General features: G+C 42.0%; 1 protein-coding gene and 1 long non-coding RNA gene across 4 annotated transcripts in view; one reads left to right on the forward strand and one right to left on the reverse strand.

Annotated features, from left to right (window-relative positions):
- The window catches only part of slc16a1a (solute carrier family 16 member 1a), a 30410-nt gene extending 14233 nt beyond the window's left edge, over positions 1-16177 (reverse strand). The window contains exons 1-2 of one of the 2 annotated variants that reach the window (XM_088389561.1): positions 15915-16177; positions 15108-15557 (exon numbers count right to left, since the gene is read on the reverse strand). The gene's annotated coding sequence lies outside the window, so the exon portion shown is untranslated. Of the gene's footprint in view, positions 1-10246; positions 10357-15107; positions 15558-15914 lie in introns of those variants that run through there. The other variant, XM_088389563.1, reaches the window with a different exon arrangement.
- A 180-nt stretch (positions 16178-16357) lies between these two features.
- On the forward strand, positions 16358-18656 carry LOC148391367 (uncharacterized). Of its 2 annotated transcripts, XR_015861322.1 has the most exons (4): positions 16358-17574; positions 17723-17806; positions 18307-18440; positions 18513-18656. It is a non-coding gene; the product is annotated as an uncharacterized LOC148391367 (long non-coding RNA). The 2 variants fall into 2 exon arrangements; XR_015861321.1 differs by lacking the exon at positions 16358-17574 and having other exon boundaries at positions 17581-17806.
- The last annotated feature ends 252 nt before the right edge of the window (positions 18657-18908 follow it).

Raw genomic sequence — 18908 nt, forward strand, 5'->3', positions numbered from 1 at the left:
GTAGGGGCACGCTTTTCAATAAGGCTCCATCCCATAACGCCTGAGCGTCCATCCTGCAAATGAAAGCCATCAGCAGTCACGCGTTTACGATGCCGCTTGTGTCCCCCGCAGGGACGTGTAAAAAAAAAAAATAAAAAATGCTCTTCATGCTTGAGTACGATAATGGATTATGCAGTCAAAGTGCCACCTTGGTCTCCTTTGAAAACCAATTTGTTGTGGTTGGAGCAAGAGAGGATGACACTCTTGTTTAAGCTTGTCTATTTCTTGTGCATTTAGGTGTGTTACCACTCAATGAAGACAGTCTTATGTGCGCCCTACCACATCTGGCAGATTTGGGGGAGAAATACTTTTAATCGTAAAACCATTTTCTATTCCTCTCGTAATGTTCAAAGGAGACATTATGCTCCCCCTCCCCACAATCGAAAAACATTCAATCATACATATCAACCTGTTTCATGCAAATGAGGCACTGTTGCACAGCCAATGCCAAGTACATCTTCCATTACCATGACGACTAGGGTGTTGCAGCAAGGCATGTGGCTACAGGTTGCAGAAGCAGCAGCCTGGAAAAAAATAATGAATACCCGTAAAGACTGCAAAAGTATCACTCATGGACGCAGCGCTTCATTACCAAATCACACACGTTTTCAAAGTGCTACGCAGACTTCCTCTAGTGGTGAAGAAAAAAACTCAATAATGTTTAACTGCACATTACAATGGCTTTTTGGCACAGCACGTTTTGTATTTAAGGTCAGTTGTATTCCACTTTTACGTACAGCATATTTGCATTTAAACACATTCATTAAAAACATATGAATGGAACACTTTCTCATGCGTCATTGATATGCAAATGGTTAGGTTAATTTTAGGTTTTGGACACGACACAATATAGTCAAATTATGTGACTTGCGGTTTTATATTCTGTGTATGATAGCCAAGCTGGGTTAAAGCTAAAGACGGTGTGCAGCACGTGGGTGATGATAGGGTTCCTAATTGACCCCTTTCCACCACGGTCAGTAAATAAATAACATTTCCGATGGAAACAGGCTTAATGTCCTGCTAAATAACCTCATTTGTTTGTTTGTTTGACTGTGAGGAATGAACTTGTATAATTTACTGCATGTGCGGTAAGAATATGTTTCCGTTTCATCAGACAGTAAAAGAGTACAGCTGTTTTCTTGGTATGCAGTCGACCTAATTGGTTGTTTCATATACACATCCAAGCGCACTCAGCCCCTTGCAGGATTACAGTACACCACGCAAGGATGTTGCTTTCTTCTCCACTAAATCTAATTTTACCTCTCAGCTTAAGTGTGTTAGCATACACAATGTATCCATCACAATCATTTCTCAATAAAGCGGCAATTTCAGTCCCGAGTTCAGTAAACAAAGCTTCCGCAACAACAAGGAGCCCGTGATATAATTCAATTTGCGCTAGATGTACAAGCGATCCCTCACATTTTCCTCGGCGAATGCTAATGCCACGTCGGAGGTTTTGTCAGGGAACCTGCAGATGAATAATTAATTGATGCCACCGCAATTAAGGGTGTAATTTACCTCGCCATTACGCAGTGATTTTATTAAGGAGCGCTGATGGGCTTGCAAGGAATCCATGCAAAATTCATGGGACGGCAGCACATCAAGAAGATTTGGAGTAACGGGGGGGAAATTACATTGGCGACAAATTCCACCTCTTGAAAAAAAATCGGAACGTGTTAACAGGTCCTTTAGGGTGTGTGTGTTTTATTAGCAGAAACCTGTCTGCAAGATGCTGGATGGACTCAGAGGAGCTGCTGTCACCTGATAGGATTATATTGGTGAAGATGCAAAAATGCTTGGGCCACATCAGTCATAGATTAATGAATTGTTATTTTAAATGGGGTCGTATTAAGCATTTTTTTCCCCATTTCTGATCAGTCCTCTGTGACATCGCCCTGTCCTCTATTAGGATTTTAGGCACTATGGAGATGAAGAAAAAATGGAGAAAATTGAGAAAAAATGAAAGGCATTGGTCTTTGAAAGAAACCAATGTTAGAAGAAAACCTCCAATGCATCTGTACGATCATATGCCTTCATTCTTTAGTGTCCCAAATTTTTTGTGCATAACCAACATTTTGGATACCTCTTCAGACTTTGACTCAAACTAAAATCTTTTCATGTAAACTTTATGACATAAACAGGTTCGAGCATGAAATGATGCAAATGCATCAACATTTGCTCTTAAGTTATTTTTACCTGAATTTGCCCGGCAACCAAAATTCAAAATGTCATCTTTGTAGCTCTCCTAGAACCCAATTAAGTGACTCCTTAAACTGCATCAAGCACATCTGCCTCAGGTTATTTGTTTGAATACTTGCCGTGCTTGAGAATGTTTCCTCTAGCGACAGTTTTCTGGTGACCAGTACAGGGTGCACCCTGACCTTTTTCCTAAGGTTTGATGAGATATGGTCCGGCATCCCTTTGATCGTGGTAAACATTTTTTTGGATTGATACAAGTTTTGGTATGTTGCATGATATAATACTGACATAATATGAGCTATATGTTGTTTTCGTGCTATGCTTGCCAATTTTGGAATGAACAAAAATATTGGCGCTACAAGTGTGCTTTCAACTAGGTAAGGTGAAAATGAAAGAGGCGCTCGCTTCTCCGACGAAGCGTTTTATGAGCCCCCTAAACGAGAAGCGTCATGGCGCCAAACAGCGTTTTAATGCGGTGACCATCTGTATGCAGGCGGCAAAGGTGCAGCGGGAAGCGGGGATGAAATATTCATGGCGTCCTGTTTCTTGACGATGAAGTGATGCGACAGCGTTCAATATGTCCGAATGTGAGCCCAAAAGCCGCCACCTTGCCTGGTGACTTACTTACTCTCGGTTCAACGGAACGTAAAGTTAGTTAATCAACGGTGTGCAAAAAGTAGCAGCCTGCCCTTGAAAGAGTGAGCGAGCGAGCGAGCGTTGTATTGTAAATATGGCGCAAGAATTGCCATGAATATTTAACGGCCTGACAGCCTAGCACAGGAGATAAAAATAATTCTCCCGTCAAGTGAGGACCTCCTTATGAAATGGGGTAAAAGCTATTCTGTGTTATCAGATTTTTGTAGCGAGAGCGGCGTTTCTTTTGGATTGCATCATCTTTTATTTAAATGTCAGGACCCGGCGCTGGATGACGACTGTGGCTTTTCACAGCTTGCCCAGATCAGCCCGATGAGGCGGGCCTCGGAATTGGATTTGATGCCACTGGTGATGCAAAAGGTCAGTTCAAAACCAAAAAAAAAGAGAAGAAAAGAGGGGATTATACGCATTTGTGATATTAAGGATTAACAGGTTTTCTTTCTCTCTTGGAAACATACTAAGGGCGGGGAGTACTTCCATTGAAAAACAAGCTCTACACTCTGACCTTCAATCCGTTTGACATCAACAAACAGCAGGTTGAACCAATCTGATCTGATAAGCGCATGCAAAATGTAAAACGGGCCCACTGCACTATGAGCGCTCCCACTGAATGCGCTACTTTTGATGAGCGACTGCTCTAATTCAAAATTTCAATCGCAGATGAACAGCAGGCAATCAAATGCCAAGTTGATTCACAACAACAATGACGTTTGTCTTTCTCCTTTAAATAAAATTCCATCATCTCCACTCGATTTTTCATAAAAGATGTCTGGATGCTGACGCAATCCGTGCATATTGTCTTGCAAGCGCAATGGATGCCTTAGTAAATAAGACTGTTTGCACTTGAGTGTGACATGAATACAGTCAACAAGAATGGCTTTGTGTGATCAGGAAGAGTACACAGAGTAGTGGATAATTGACTGCGCCAACAAACGGGCCCCCACGTAGCGTGTTGACCGTTAACATTGTTTATTATAGATTTCGTTTTGTGTGCATATGGAAGATGGCAAACCCAAGTATCCATTTAATTGAAAGTGAATGCTTGGAACTTTTGCCATAAACATGCATAGCAAAGCAACTTGTCACATATTTATACATTTTAAATGACAACTGACTCGGTATGCTTGACTTATTCGGCTTTTTGTTTTTGTCAACACTATAAAAGGTTGTATTTTTACTGCAGCAGAGGGAAAACTAAAGAGGAAGACGTATGAAAAAAAATAAAAGAATGATCATTACCTCTACCAGGAGATTATTGGTTTTATGCCATAAAATGTTTTGAATTGTGAGGCATGTCTTGCCTGGGGGACACCAGAAGATCTCGGGGACAAGCACTAGCTTGAGAAAAACGTTTGGAGTGTTGTCTTTGTGGAACTTTTACCAATCTTCCTGAAAACCAAATGGTTCTGTGTTACGGCCCTTAATGAAACATATGTACATGCGTTTACGTAGCTGAATGACCCCTCGGAAAAATGTTTTTTTGCTGTTGGGTTTCCTAAGACATAAAAGGTCCAGTCTTCTGCAGGATATTTGTAATAAATGTTTCTCCACTGATAACTGTGCTTTATCACTCGGTGCGAAAAATCCATACGAGGTGGCATACAGCACCACTTATCAAGCGTCTGTGCTCGACTGAGTTTTTAAAATCCTCATTAAGGCTTAATACTCGCATTTGACACCACAGGAGCAACATATGTCATACACAGAAAATACAAATGTGAACTAAAAGCATGATCAATGATTACAAAAGCCCAATTCTGTGTGTGGGTTATCGAGTCGATCGTGAGCGCTTTTAACGGTCCGCAGCACAGACCTGGGCGAAGAGGCCTGCGTGAGTGAGATACAGCGCCGTCTGACTAAACACCATTGCCTGCTCATGGCGAGATTAAACGACACGCTGATTCAGTATAGCATCTCATGCAATTTGCCGGTTCACACTCTGCCAAAAGTCCAAAGTTGCCGAGAACACCTCGGGTTGCGTGGGCTGGACCCTGATTTGAAAAGCGACACGTATTTGGATTCCTTCAAATGTTTATCTGCAAATGCAGATGGAGAAATTCACAGGCAGCAGATATACTGCACGTGTGCTTTATCTGTCTTGCTTTTTTCTAGAAAACATATCGTGAAAATATAGCAGTGATTTTGGAATCATTTTGTGGGGTTTGGGATTTTTTTTTCTTTCAAATGCATTTCAATAAGCTTCCCTCTTCACTGGCTGGCCTGGTCAACTGTAATTACAAGGTGTGTTAAGAAACAAAGCACCTAACTTTGCCGTAATGCGTAATGCTAACACCACAAACGAGATAATGTCCTAACGCATGAAATCGTGAAGTACAAAATATTAAATTCATTCCGTTCAGTTCTTACTGTACGTTTTTATAAAGTATAATAGTGCACGGTGCTACTTTTGACAAATATTTAAATGTTTTGGCTGCACCATTTAGCAGGAGTGTCCTCAGACACATTTATTGAGGAAATGAATCGTTAAAATCTGAAAAATTACCATGTTAACTAGATTAGGCAAGGCAACTTATCAAGTAATCTCCTGATAGGGCGTCCGAGCGGCGTGATTGATGGTGCGCCGCCTCCATGCGGCAGGAAAGAATTCCTGATTGCTCGTTGCAATTATGTCTGGCCACAAAATAATACATATTAGTAGGTGTTCCATCTCCCCAAAGATATGCTCATTTGCATGTATTCACTGTAGAATAGAAACACATCTTCACATCTGATATACTCGCGCAATTTTTTTTTCTTTTACTGCTAACCAGTAGCTCAGCCAAATGTAATTTGATGGATTGATTGGCCCGCCTGTTCACCGCAATAGATTTTTGCATCTGACACATTAATGATCCGTGCATATAGATGTATAAATGTTTAAATAGAAGTCTGTGAAGCCAGTGCGTCAAAGCGCTCCGTGAAATGTAAAATATTACATCTTTAAATGGGTTCCCATCGACCCAAAGCATGTCATTAATCACCACTGTGCTTAATGGAAGAACGCAATTGCAAGAAGATAAATCATAAAATCAATTGATAGAAAAGATTTACTAGTTATGACACACATTTTAGTTATGGGCTGTATCCATGTTAAGAAATATATCTTATTTTGCTTTTGTAAAATTTAGAAGGAGTATGTTTCACTCTATTTTTAAATGGAACTATACAAGGCTACTGTATTCACTGGCTAGAATTCAAATTGAAAATGTTGTTAAGCCTTTTACTTTTACAAGACAGACGGATGGGCGGACGGTGACCTACGTCTGGGCAAGGCAAAACTCGGTCTTTTGAGTCGTGCTTCGTCTGATCCCTCACCTAGGACCTGTTTGCCATGGGTGACCCTGCCAGGGGCACAAAGCCTATACTGCAACAGTTAAAGAATCCAAAAAAAGAAAAGTGGAGCAGAAAAAATAAAACAGAGTGCCTTTGAGGGGAACGCATATTAATGAGATTTCATCCAAACGGAATTTGGCTTTAGTTGAATTCCATGTTTTATGTTAAATGGAAAAATTTAAAAAGTGCAGTCCAAATACTAATCAAAGCATGTTCTCGCACTGTTTTCCTTTGAAACAGATTGGATCTTTCTTTTGAAGAAAAATGGAATCTCAGCTACAGTAGAAGCCAGTGAGAAAAGATCAAGATTGTCCCTGAGGGTGGCTATGAAAGAAAAATTAAGCAGTATAGAGAAACCCGGCATATGTGTGCGTGTGCGTGTGTTGGAAGACTATTCATGCAAGTGTGCTCGACTCTGGTATTTAAACGGCACGTTAGGTGTATTAATTTAATGTGACTCCAGCTTCCCGAGAATGCATTCACCCCGTCGCTAAGTGAATTGGCATGGCTGATTGTGGATGTAATTGCTTATTAGCATGACCCGGCAGTGCTGCAGTCCCACGGGTGCGAGCTGCACAACTCTCGCTAGGGGTTTGAAAGTCGGTCCGAGCAGTCTAATGTCTCCTTTGCGTCATTGTGCTGTAATGCCAGATATGGCAAAAGTACTCACACGCTGCTCTGTCCTTAAATAGATGTATTCTCTGGTACTAGTAGAAGGAATGAGTTTATGTTGCCAATGTCAAGAGTACAAATCTGTTTTGAAATAGGGAAGCACATCAGAGAAATAATTTCTGACGTGTCGTATGGATATAAAAGGTCTGCACACCAATGTTTGAAAATGTCATATCAAAAGATGAATCATTACACCAATAATGCTACCATGTGTACAACCCAGTTATCGAAAAAAATGTAATTGTAATTAAAAAAGGACATTTTTCTAAATCGCAAAAATCAGGCATTTCAACAGGGGTGTGCAGACTTTTTATATACATAAGTGGAGTCAAAAAGTCTTTGTCGATGGCTACTTGCCACCCTTGTGTACCACAAAGATATTACCTCTCCACCACACATACGGCGAGAAAAAGAACAATATTTAATTTTCTGGCTCACAAGGTTAACGGCGTCGTTTGTCTTTTGATGATGTGGCCGGCAAATCGATTTTTCTTTGTGTTTGGCAGCGCGCACCATTTCTTCCCGCCATGCCTCAGAGACAACAACATAATGGGGGACACACAAACAACTCTCACGCACCATGACCCCATGAACTACAAAAAAAAATAAAATAAAGAGCCCAGAAGCTTGCCCTTAGTTGTACGCAGTGGAGCAAATTCTTTTTCTTAAATCAAAATCCAATACACTCCTTTGGCAGGTTCTCCCCCCATCTTGCCGCCTTTCCCCCCTCACATTCAGCACTGGACTTCACTTGAGGTTATTAACCTTTATGCCTGGTGAGCTGATTCAGAGGTCCCTGAAGGCAATGCGGGGAGAAACAGGTGGATGAGCTAAGAGCGGCAACAGATGTTCCGAAAAAGAAAAAGCACGAGGGCTCAATGTGTAGAACAGAGAGGCAACAAACAACACTTTTGTATTTTTCTCATCGCGCCAAGTATAATCTCATACATGAGTGGTTGGATATGGATCTTGTAGCGGGGGATGCGACTCCATTTTTAATGCAGCGAGGAGCTTGTTACCAGAAGGCAAAGATGTGCTCATCTCTGCCAAATAGAAATGACGTCCAACACGGCAGCGTGTCTTTGGGTGTGTGTGTGTGTGTGTGTGCGTGTGCACAGGATGACAAAACATGGTTTTCATTGGAAGCTGCAGTCCAGTGATTGCAGCACAACGAGGAAAGTGCGGCATCTTCACCTCCTCTTCCTCTTGCTGCCATGACTATGTGAAGGACAATAACCACAAAGACTCCCAGAAACTTTTCCTGACTGGTTGTTGTCCCATGTCTGGGCAAGAAACCTATTGACCTGGACTGATGCTCTCAAAATGGCTGAGCATCGGTGGACCATTTCTGACACTTGGCTAATCGTTCCTTTTTTGTGTAAAGTGATCATTTGATGAGACGATTAAAACATGTTTTCTGCAGCTAGTCTCATGGAATTTTTCCCTTAATACAGATCAGCAATTGCAGCAAGGCAACACTCCCGTTGATATCATTTAATACCAATGCGCATTTATTGCATGATACATCTGCTGTGTACTCAGTCAGTTGAAGTAAGCTCAATTGAAATATCATGCATGCGCTTTTGTATTTGAAGGGCTCAATTAGAAGCCAAGCGAGTCTCATTTTAAAAGCTTTGCATGCATCAGGACAAAAGTCAGCCCTGATCCATAACTCCACAATCAAAGATTATTCATCGCCGTTTAACCTCCACACTCCATTTCACACGTGCAAAAAGCCAAGTCGACTGTTTTCTTTTGACTCCTGTGGGTGCTTCTGTGGGAACAACAAAGGAGGGTTCCACATTAAATAAAAAATGAGCAAAGCAGGCGAAGTTTCATTATTCATCTGGAGCTGGCAACTCCCCAGCTTCCCATCGGGAGCGCTGTGAAATTTCAATCGGCGTGACGCTATGGTATGCGAGTTTGGTTGGAACGTCAACATTGCAGAGCCTCTGCGGCGGCGGCGGCGGCGGCGGCAGCATTGAGGGAACTTCAAAAATCATATCCAATCCAACAATTGTGCATTCCAAAACATCCACCTTCAGGACAGGTTAACAAGCTCGGCATCAACAACAATAATGATGCTGATTATTTTCGACAAGGTGTTACTATTCACTTTTGCTCCTCATTACCAGTCTTGTTTTTCCTATTTCAAAATAGTTGGCATCCATCTCAATGCAGACAACTGACGTAGCAACACACACTACTTTTACTTTAATATTTGGGGAAAAATGTTGCAAAAGTACCCTATGTATATATAAATGGGCTGTCTGTTTGATGATTGTTGCGACTTACATTTTTGTGCAATTTTTTTGTGAGATGATGATCACTACGAGAACTTGAAGCTGGATGGTGAAATACTGCCATTACTAAAAATCTAATCAAATGCAGTGGTTCAAGTACTACCTCAAAAAAAAACATCACGTAGCACCATAATGACCAATGTGAAAATGAATTAATATAGTAATTAGTGTTTATCTGCACCAAGAAAGGCCTTTGTCATGAAAACAATAACAGTGCTCTAAAAGCAAGTGGAAATTCTATTTGTATTTCTGTGTGTGGCTTACCACTAGCGGGAGCCCACGCACCCACTTTGAGGCTATTATGTACACTGCAACTTGTTCCCTAAACCTAAGCACATTCTTATGGGGGCTTGCTTAGCCTCAGGTAGAGAGCGTTAATGCTGGGAGCGAGGACTCAACTGGCAAGCCCGAGCAAAGAAAAAAGAAAAAAAGCTTCCAGAGCTTTAGGAGGCATCATGAGGAGACACACTGGCAGGTGCTCTTGTTACATTTGACATGCTGCATAGCAGATGACAAGCTCTCCTCCGGCGCCAACGACAGGACGAGGCGCCAGAGCCCAGCAGACGGCAAAGAAACTGCAAGAACCCTGCAGGCTGATTATCTTCTAGTTCTCTTTGTGTAGCCTTGGGATGGCGAGAGAAGCCATGTTTCATAGCTAAATATATATCTTTTTTTGCTTGAGAAAAAAAAAGATCATTTGCAAATAGTGGCGGTGGTCGCTGAGGCGCCTTTCCAACATCTCGTGATGAGTGTGATACCTTGGGGGGCTTTAAAATCCACAATAACACTGCTAAACTATGAGAGCATGAATAATGCATCAGTTTAGAGGAAATCATTTCTGTTCCTAAGTCAATTACTGCCAACAACAACAACAACAGATGAAAGAGCTTGCATTGTGAAAGCATTGTCACAATTAAGAATACGGCAGATATTTGCAATAACATTCTTTTAACATTGTATGTGCGCTACCGTCTTTTAGAATCCTTTCAATGAGCATTTTTCAAATCTTATTTCAAATGGGCGGGGAATACCAAACATTGTCTGACCTGCAAGGAAAGGAGAAGTTCAACGCAGGCCCTCGGAATGCAAGGTCTTCTGACAAACATTAGAAGCCGTTTTGGAATGTTTTTGTCAAAGAAGAAAAAAAAATATTTCAACGAGTCCAATTCCAGGCTCAAATTGATTCAATATTTGCATATCTCCTTTATCTAAAACTGAGTCTACAAAAACATATATTAAAAAAAGAGAGAATTGATACAGCAGGCTAATAGCAGAATGAGCCTGAATTGTTGCTTGAACACAAACACACTAATAATAATTGAAAGTCTAAATGCAAGTATATCGACACTTAAAGCATTCTCACTGTCGAAAAGACTTCTGCAAAGAATACATCAGTGATTCCTCCATTTTAGTTATTCCGTCGAAGCTCCTCCATTGCTTAATCCTGGCACCGTGAAGCGCATCGAGATGCTCCTTAATGTTGTTATGCTAGACTAACTTCCAGGTGTGAGAGCATCAAGAAATGTTACAATAAAAAGAGATGAGTCACTGGGCGTGTCCATTTCTGACAACCTCATCCAATAAGTTTCTATCCTATTTGTTAAAATAGAAATGGAAAAAGCAATGTGGTGAAGCAGCAAGTGGCACAGTTCACGCAAGGTTTTGCACTTGGATGCCTTGATCATGCGTGGAATTATTTGAAAAAACAGCTGCCGTAAAGCTTTTTTTTTTTTTTTAATGGACAATTCTCATCAAACCGCTGCTATGGCAACAGTCATATTTAGAACATTTGCACAATCGCTCATTAAACAAAACAATGTTACTGGAATAGACTTGCATTTCTGTAGAGGATTAAAAAAAATCATCATTTAATTTACTTTTCTTGGCTTCTTTTTAAACACTGCTCACTTTGCTATTAATGATTGTGAGCTGAGCAAGCTTAGAGAAAAATAACCTCCTCTGGAGGTGCTCGCCCGACATAAATCTGATTAGATGCGAGTGTGGAAAAGTCTCACCGGATAAAGTTGGAATGGATTCACTCTGTTTTCAATAAGCACTTCATAATGGAGGAGCTGAAGAAGGCAGCAGATATAGAAGAATGTGTTTACTGCCATCCTCTGCACGGGAATAAGAACAAATGGAGCAGACTGGAAGAGCATCGCTAGATGCATCCATCAACAAACTCCTAAACATAAACAACCCTCAATTCTATAGAGCAAGAGTGGGAAAACTTTTCTGCTCAAGAGCCACATTTGATTTAGAAATATATATATATATATATATTTTACTATGTTTACGAGCCAAGTTGTAAACAGATGTTTTGTTTCCCGTGTTTATTGAAGAACTGAACAGTTGCGCTGTTGAACAACTTTGACTTATGACTTTTAGTGAAGCCGTGGAGATTGCCGTCACTCTTCGTCAATGTCTTGGTGGAAAAGTGTGAAAATCATTTCTGGTCATTTAATTATTAATAGGACATTTCATGACATGTTGATTTAACTGCAGATTTATTTATTTGATCAATGAAACATTTTATTCATGATATTTTTAATGTATTTTTTAAATGTTGGCACTTTCAGTCCTTCCGTAGAAAAGAGCAGAGATTTTCAAAGCGCATTGGCAAAGAGTGATTGGCTGCGAGAACAATGATTTGACACAAGCGGTAATTTTAGAAAAGCAAATGAAAGGGATAGTGACAACGAGGGACGGTCCATGTGACAGGAATTCCCAGCGGGCAAGAAACGACGGGAAGATTGCCCCCGTCATGAGTTGAACAATTGGCTTTGACAAGCTGGTTTACTAAGTGGGAGTTGTTTACCAAGATTGGTGCATGGACGGGATCCCGAGTGTAAATTCAATCTATAGAACCCATTTTGAGAACCTTTCTTGCCATTTTTGTATTAAAAGATTTCTTAGTCATCTTGTACTTTGTTCAAAGTGCTTCTCTAAGCCAAAGGCCACTCGAAAGTCCCTCCTCCTCTTTAGTTTTTGCTTCTACCCTCGCCGCCCGAGCTCCTTTGAGTTATGGAAGTCTTTTGCATGTTCTGAAGGGGCTGTGCTGGGATTGCTTGTTCTATTTTAAGGCCTCTTTATGCTCAGCCTCCACACGTTGTTTGTGGCAGTTTCACTCCAAGTCAGAGGATGGCGCGACAGCTGCGTTCAATGGCCAATTCCAGAAGTCCCCCTACCAAAACATTTTGATCATTTAAAGCAAGAAAATCAAATGGAAACGAGTGTAAATAATGAGTTTGCTTCACCGAGTCTTTATGGTAGTTTCCGACATCAGCGGCTTTTCTTATCGGGAAAAGTTTTCGGGCTATTGTTGCCTCACAGAGGGGAAGTAGCAGCTAATTTCTACCATCTAAAAGCTCCATTGTGAGAGTTGTTGACGTTGGCCTTTCATCACCTGCAGGTGTACACATCACCTGTGGTGGTGCATTCACGGACGCTGTTTATATTCAAGGTTGATTAACAGTGGGATGTCATTTGCATTATTAGAGACTCTGCACTAATGAGACTTCAGCTTTTGGGCCTTAATTGGATTGCTTCACCACAGTCCCTTATTGATATTTGCATGCCACAGTTCATCACGATAAGTAATGAGAAGATTATTCACTAGAAGTCTCCAATTGCAAGCTCCATCTGGGATGCATGTTTTGTGGGGGTACTGTCCACCGTTGGGCCGGGGAGAACATGGTGGAGAATGCTGACTTGTAGTGCAATATATTCAATGATGCCATTGTGCCTTAGTACATTCCAGCAAGAATGACATAAAAGCACACTGAGTTGACTATGTACAATTTCATAATGATAAACATTTTCACGTCTTTTAAATTGCAGTCATTCTTGGTTTGGCTCCATGGTGGGTGAGTCAGTCCAATTTGAAGAACAAGGAAATACCCAATTTCTTAAAATGTTTAATGTCTAGGTCAAACGCCATGATGCCTTTCAATATAAAACACGCTGCGAGGTCATTTGGTACCAGCAACCACCTGTCATCTTTTATAAACACTTTTACGGGTGGTGGAAATGACGCGCATTTTGTCACTATTCACAGCAGAGCTTGGTCCCTGAATGCGCTTGTATATTATTCTGCACCTCACAAAGAAGGATTGCAGGCTCGTTTGACACATCTCATCATCTATGACCCTCTATTTCTTCGAACCTGTATTTACTAAGACAAAGCAGCAACAATGCTTGTAAAGCAATCAGTCCCCCACTCTCGGACAGCCTTGCAACGTTAACGACATTGAAATCTATCCCGCCGCAAAAGCAGAAGCAACGATGAGTGACAAACCCTCTTGTCTCATTAGCAGTGAAAGCAAACCTGCCGGTCTGAGGACACCTTATGGAGAAAGCACTTTGCACACACAGAGTGTCCTTTTGGGGTCAGAAAGAGACAACACTTTTGCCAGAGATTCAGAAAAATATCATTATATTCTGGTAATTAGGTGTGAAACAGTGCACCATAATTATTGGCAAATTGTAGCAATTACAGGCCAGCATTTACTGAAGGAGCGCAAAAAAACCAACGTTCCTTCTCTGTCAATTTGAAAATTGTCTGTGATGGAATAGCTACTACTTTTTGCATTTGGACAGGACTTTCATCAGCCAGACGTTTTCCATTTTGTCTATAATACAGTAGCTCTTCCATTAGAGGTGCACCTAATGGTAAAGATGGGAGATGTAACTAGACTACAGTGCTCCCTCATCATGGTTCCCCAGAGCTTTCCGCTGCGGTCCATCGCGGCCCACTGTGTTCTGTGTGAATCCCATTAACCCCCTCAACTTGATATTCATTGATGTAAATAATACAAGTGGAATCAGGAGCGGAATTCAAATTTGTCCTATTGTTTTCCTCCAACTCTTGCAGTTTCCCAACCGAATATATGCCAACCCCCGAGGCGGGATTTGATTTAATGGATGGATGGATAACACGACAGCAACGGGGCCTCACGCACACAGAATTATGTCCAATTCATACGAGGCTTCGGTCCCGCGTTTGTCGCCGAGCGGGTTGTACTCTTCAAACCTGAGTGTCACGTATGACGTGTTGAGGCTACGTCGGCAACTGTCCGATTGTCCGTCTCCTCTGACCTCCACTTTGCGGTAATGGGAATCCGCCCGGAGCCGTGTTTGACACCTCACTGAATTGAATTACCATAAAGCAGCGTGCGACAGGGGAAAAAGGCACACTTACGCTGCATGAAATATAAGAGAGAGGACCTCGCGTCGGTTACCCACGCACGTGGTCCGAAGCATTCTGCACAGAACTTGTTTACATGAATCAGCTTGGTCGGTGCAGGCACAGTCAGCCTACTCTGCTTGCATTCCTTCAAAGAGTCGTTCAAGTTGAAAGTGAAAATGTAGATTTAAATATTTTTTGACAGTGATGTGACCTATAACCTGCACAACTCAATTAAAAAAATAAATTAAAAAAAAATATTTTTCTAGAGTTCAAGTGAAAACCAACAACTGAGATAATGTTTTTTTTATTTTAATGAATTTTAAAAACACCAAGTAGATAACATACGGCTCCATAGTCAGAAAACAGAGCCTCCCTTACAGCTACAGTAAAGTGTGTACATGTCCACTGATGACACTGGAAACACACTACTTGACCTTCAACTGTCAATCAAACACATTGCTTTGGTCTGTGTGAGCTCAGGACTCCGCTGCAGGCTGAAAAGGTACTGTAGACAATTTAGATTCATTCATCAAAATAACATTCTTCACTTTAGATTGTGAGAGGAAAGTGGAGGGTACCAAAAAAAATACCGTCTAGACAAGTGATGGGCAGCATTATAAAACAACATCTGAGTCTTTGTAATGATATCATTCAGATCAATTCATAGCACTTGCACTTATTCATGTACATTTGAAAAGAAAATCAAGGAAATGACAAACCTGCCTGTGACATGCAGACCGGGCTGGACGAGCGAGTGCCACACCATGCAGAAACTTGACAGAAATTGCTGGGAGGACACGCTTTAAGTAGCGCTCTTAACAAACAGGGACAGGTGCCGGTAGTAAGCGTGATGGCAGAGGCGTGGCCGAGAACAGCAGGGAAAGTAACCGGCTGGGTGCACAAATGAAAAGGTCTTCCGTGTCCCCAATGTACTGAGAGATGCACTTTTGCAGTCCAATGACGCCTGGCAATAAGAGACAATCCAACAAATTTCCACTAATGCTAAGTAAAATAGTGTTTGTACTCTACACCGTTGGGAGGTGAGCGTGCTCGCTCTTCTCCTACTTCTCGGCTAAAACCAATCAGGACAGACATGCTCTGGCCTCGGGCTCGCTGCGCCAACTCTTCTGCAGCCCCTGGCAAGGTTGACACTGATGGGAGGAACACATCTGTAAAAAATCACATCCCTGAGATTACTATAAATAAGACCTGCTCACTCGCTCTTACATAATAAAAGTCAATTAAACCGAATATTACAAAAACAATGTGACCTACAATAAAGTTGGTACAGTTTCATAAAAATCATGTTACCAGTTAAATAATAAATAGCCTGCGCAAGTCATCTGAAATTAGAATATAAGCAAGTGGACGACAAGCTGGTTGCATAAATGTGCACACCCTAAAACATACGTGCCGACTGTGCTTTGGCAGCATTTGCATGTGCTCCAGCATTTTGCAACCATAGCTTCCTATTTCCAATAGGATATAGATCTGGACTCCGGCAAAAATAAGTTTAAATTGTGTACCATGCGGATGCCCTCTGGGAAGAAACATGTTTTATTCGTGAACGATGAATAAAGCATCCTGAAATTGTAATTCTTCTAATGCCGACATTAAAGTCAGCTCACACCAAAAGGCTCATCCTCTCGAGGGCCATTGTTTGAAATTGTCACGAGCGAGGAAAGGTTACTCGTGAAAGTTGAGGGTCCGACTTTGTTCCCGTGCCCCGGAGCACGTCAGCCATCCATCCATCCATCCATCCACTCGCTTATGTTGCATCAGTAATCTCTTCGCCTCTCTTTGTGCCCGATTGGCCGTGGCGCTATGAAGGCATCAAAGCGGCCAGATGCCTTTTTCTTTCTCCCATTCTTACTCTCTCTTTCTCTCAAGCATTCGGGCACTGGCGGCGCCTTCAAAGCAGGAAAAAAAAAAAAAAGTGGGCGGACGTAGAGGCTGACTGGCATTTTTTTTCACCCCAAAAAGAAGGGCAATCATCTGCATCTTGCTGTGCACCTCATTAAAAGCCCACCATGCCGTCTTTCAAGCTGGTTTTTTTCTCTCCCCTTTTAACTACGGCAACTGCGGCGATGAATGAACTTTCACGTTGCCTTTCTTTTCCAAGTAGTGAAGAGTTTATTTTGTAAGTGCACATTCATTTGGGCAAGTGCAGTCAGAATGAGCACCGTAAAACACATTGTCATGGGGACAGGTTTTGAGAAGATGCAGCTTTTGGACCAGCTATTCACAAGCATCTGACCAAGTCGTCTTGTAACTCACAATGGGAAGTGACCATCTTGTGCTAAGCAGAGGTAGGAATGAAGATTAGAAGCACAGTGATTGATTAATGAGTGCCCTGTTATCGTGTTTACATTGTGTTGATGCCAAGCCGAAAAGATATGAACCACCAAATCCACCCATATCCAACCAAACCTACAGAAGCCCTCATTTATTTATTTATGTATGGGCTGATCCCAGATGTTAGTTAAGGAACTGCAGTAGAATGCGTCATTATTCTCAGGATGAGATATTTCATCACGTTTGCTCAGTGACGGCAGAGATTCCCGTGGAAAATGACATGCTGCCAGCAACATTGTCTCACAGGTGTGTTTAGCCCGGGCCGCTTCATCCCCTTTTCTATCTCGCCTTTTGTTTTGCCCCCATCATGAAAATAAATGAAACAGCGCGCTGCATAGGCGAGCGAAGCCCCCTCGACCGGAAGAGGCCTTCGGGCTTGGTCGAACTCTCTACGACACGTTGTCATGGCAGTGCGGAGTGAGAATGCGAACACACCAACGTCGTGCTGCCACGGAATGACAATTAGACAGGGCGAGTGAGGCTGAGGCTGGGACTGGGACTGGGAGAAAAACAATGTTGCTCGGATGCTTTGTGTAAAAATGATACGTTATGGAAGCTGGAGACCAACATGTCCTGTGAAATAGAAGCAATAGTGATCAATGTTGTTTGCCTACATACTTAATGTCACGTCTCGTCCCAAACTGCTCCACTATGTGTCTGTTGTCTTGGTTTCTGACTGTGTGCTCGCCCCTCCCCTCCCCTCCTGTGTGCCCATGATGAGTGTGATTATTCCCACCTGCCTCTCTCTCGTTACCTGTCGTGTATATAAGTCCTGTCTGCCTGGCCCTCACTCCCCGTCGGGTCATTGCTTGCGGTTGTTTGGTGTTGGAGGTACGGTGTGTGTTCTTGTCATGAGGTCTTTTTGGTTCCTGTTGTCGTCTGGTCTTGCTGTCGTCATGTCCTGATGTCGTCCGGTTACACGTCCCGGTTGATCATTCATGTTATTGTGGTTACGTCGTGTCACTTTGCCTTTTTTGAGTTCACCAATAAACCAAGCTGGTCCAAGCTGCACCTGGTCGTCCTGCTCCATGCTCCACCCGACCATGACACGTAAGGCTCTCAGGTCAGCCAGCTCCATCTTTTGATGCGACATGCTAAAAGCACTTCATAAGCATCTCATGTTACTTGCTCAAATCTGTTGTACAAAATTGTAAATTGTCATTAGCCGACCTATTATAATTTTGTCCTTGACTTGAGATTCCAAAACATGTTATCCAATAATTTGCTGTGTACGCTGGTGCCTTGAGATTGGAATTTCATTTGTAACTCAAACTTTCTCCATTCAAATTCATGGAAATACCATAAATGTGTTATAGCTCCCCGACACACACTCAAAACAACAAGAAGAAAAAAAAAATGTTTTTGGTACATTTCTTGCTTGAATGCAATGTGCGCTACCATAGGCAACTTGTTCTCTTTTTCCTTTTGCAATGCTGCGTGATGGACGATGACGTTCAATGACACAGCCTGCCGCTTGAATAGCCCCGCTTTGTTGAAAAGTTGCACCGAATTTTGCGGCTGTTGTATAGTTCAACCTTCTTACGTGGCTTTATTTGCTCAAAGGCTGCAAGTTTGCTGGGATGAGGGATCAACCCTGAGGGAAGACGGCTGAGATCTTAATGAGTTGCGCAACTTCCCCCGCTGCTGCCGCGCATCCTCTGATGTAGCTCCAAGGCCAGCTTCAGGGGGACTTAAGAGTAATCCAGAGATGGAGGGAGATTTGCAGGTAGACAGGGCAGAATTCTGATTTGATGACTTTGTTGTTCCAGACAGAGTGAGATGTCGGCTGCCTGCCTGCCTGCCTGCCTGCCTGCTTGCCTACCTCTACTTGGTGATGGATGAATAAACTCACTTTAAATGCAGAGATGCTCAACTTTTTCACACAGTCTCTTGAGTAAAGCTGTGCAAAACAACTTCATGATTTCCATTCTCAAAATTTTCAAACATTTTAATGGGATAGAATAAAAAAAAAAAAAAAAAGGCAACTTGACAGACCTTTTCAAGCTGAGTACAATGCAGCAAGAATTTGGAATATTGAGTGTTGTGCAGAAACTAAATGCGGAGAGCTTTTATTTCATATTGCCTATTAAAATAGTGGACAAACTTCACGCATAAATGAAGTTGGCCATGTTGAATTTGAACCATCTTTTTTTGCAAAAGGTTAT

The sequence above is a fragment of the Syngnathus floridae genome, chromosome 11, assembly GCF_059516105.1.
Source record: "Syngnathus floridae isolate MCC-2025c chromosome 11, RoL_Sflo_1.0, whole genome shotgun sequence".
Taxonomy (NCBI): domain Eukaryota; kingdom Metazoa; phylum Chordata; class Actinopteri; order Syngnathiformes; family Syngnathidae; genus Syngnathus; species Syngnathus floridae.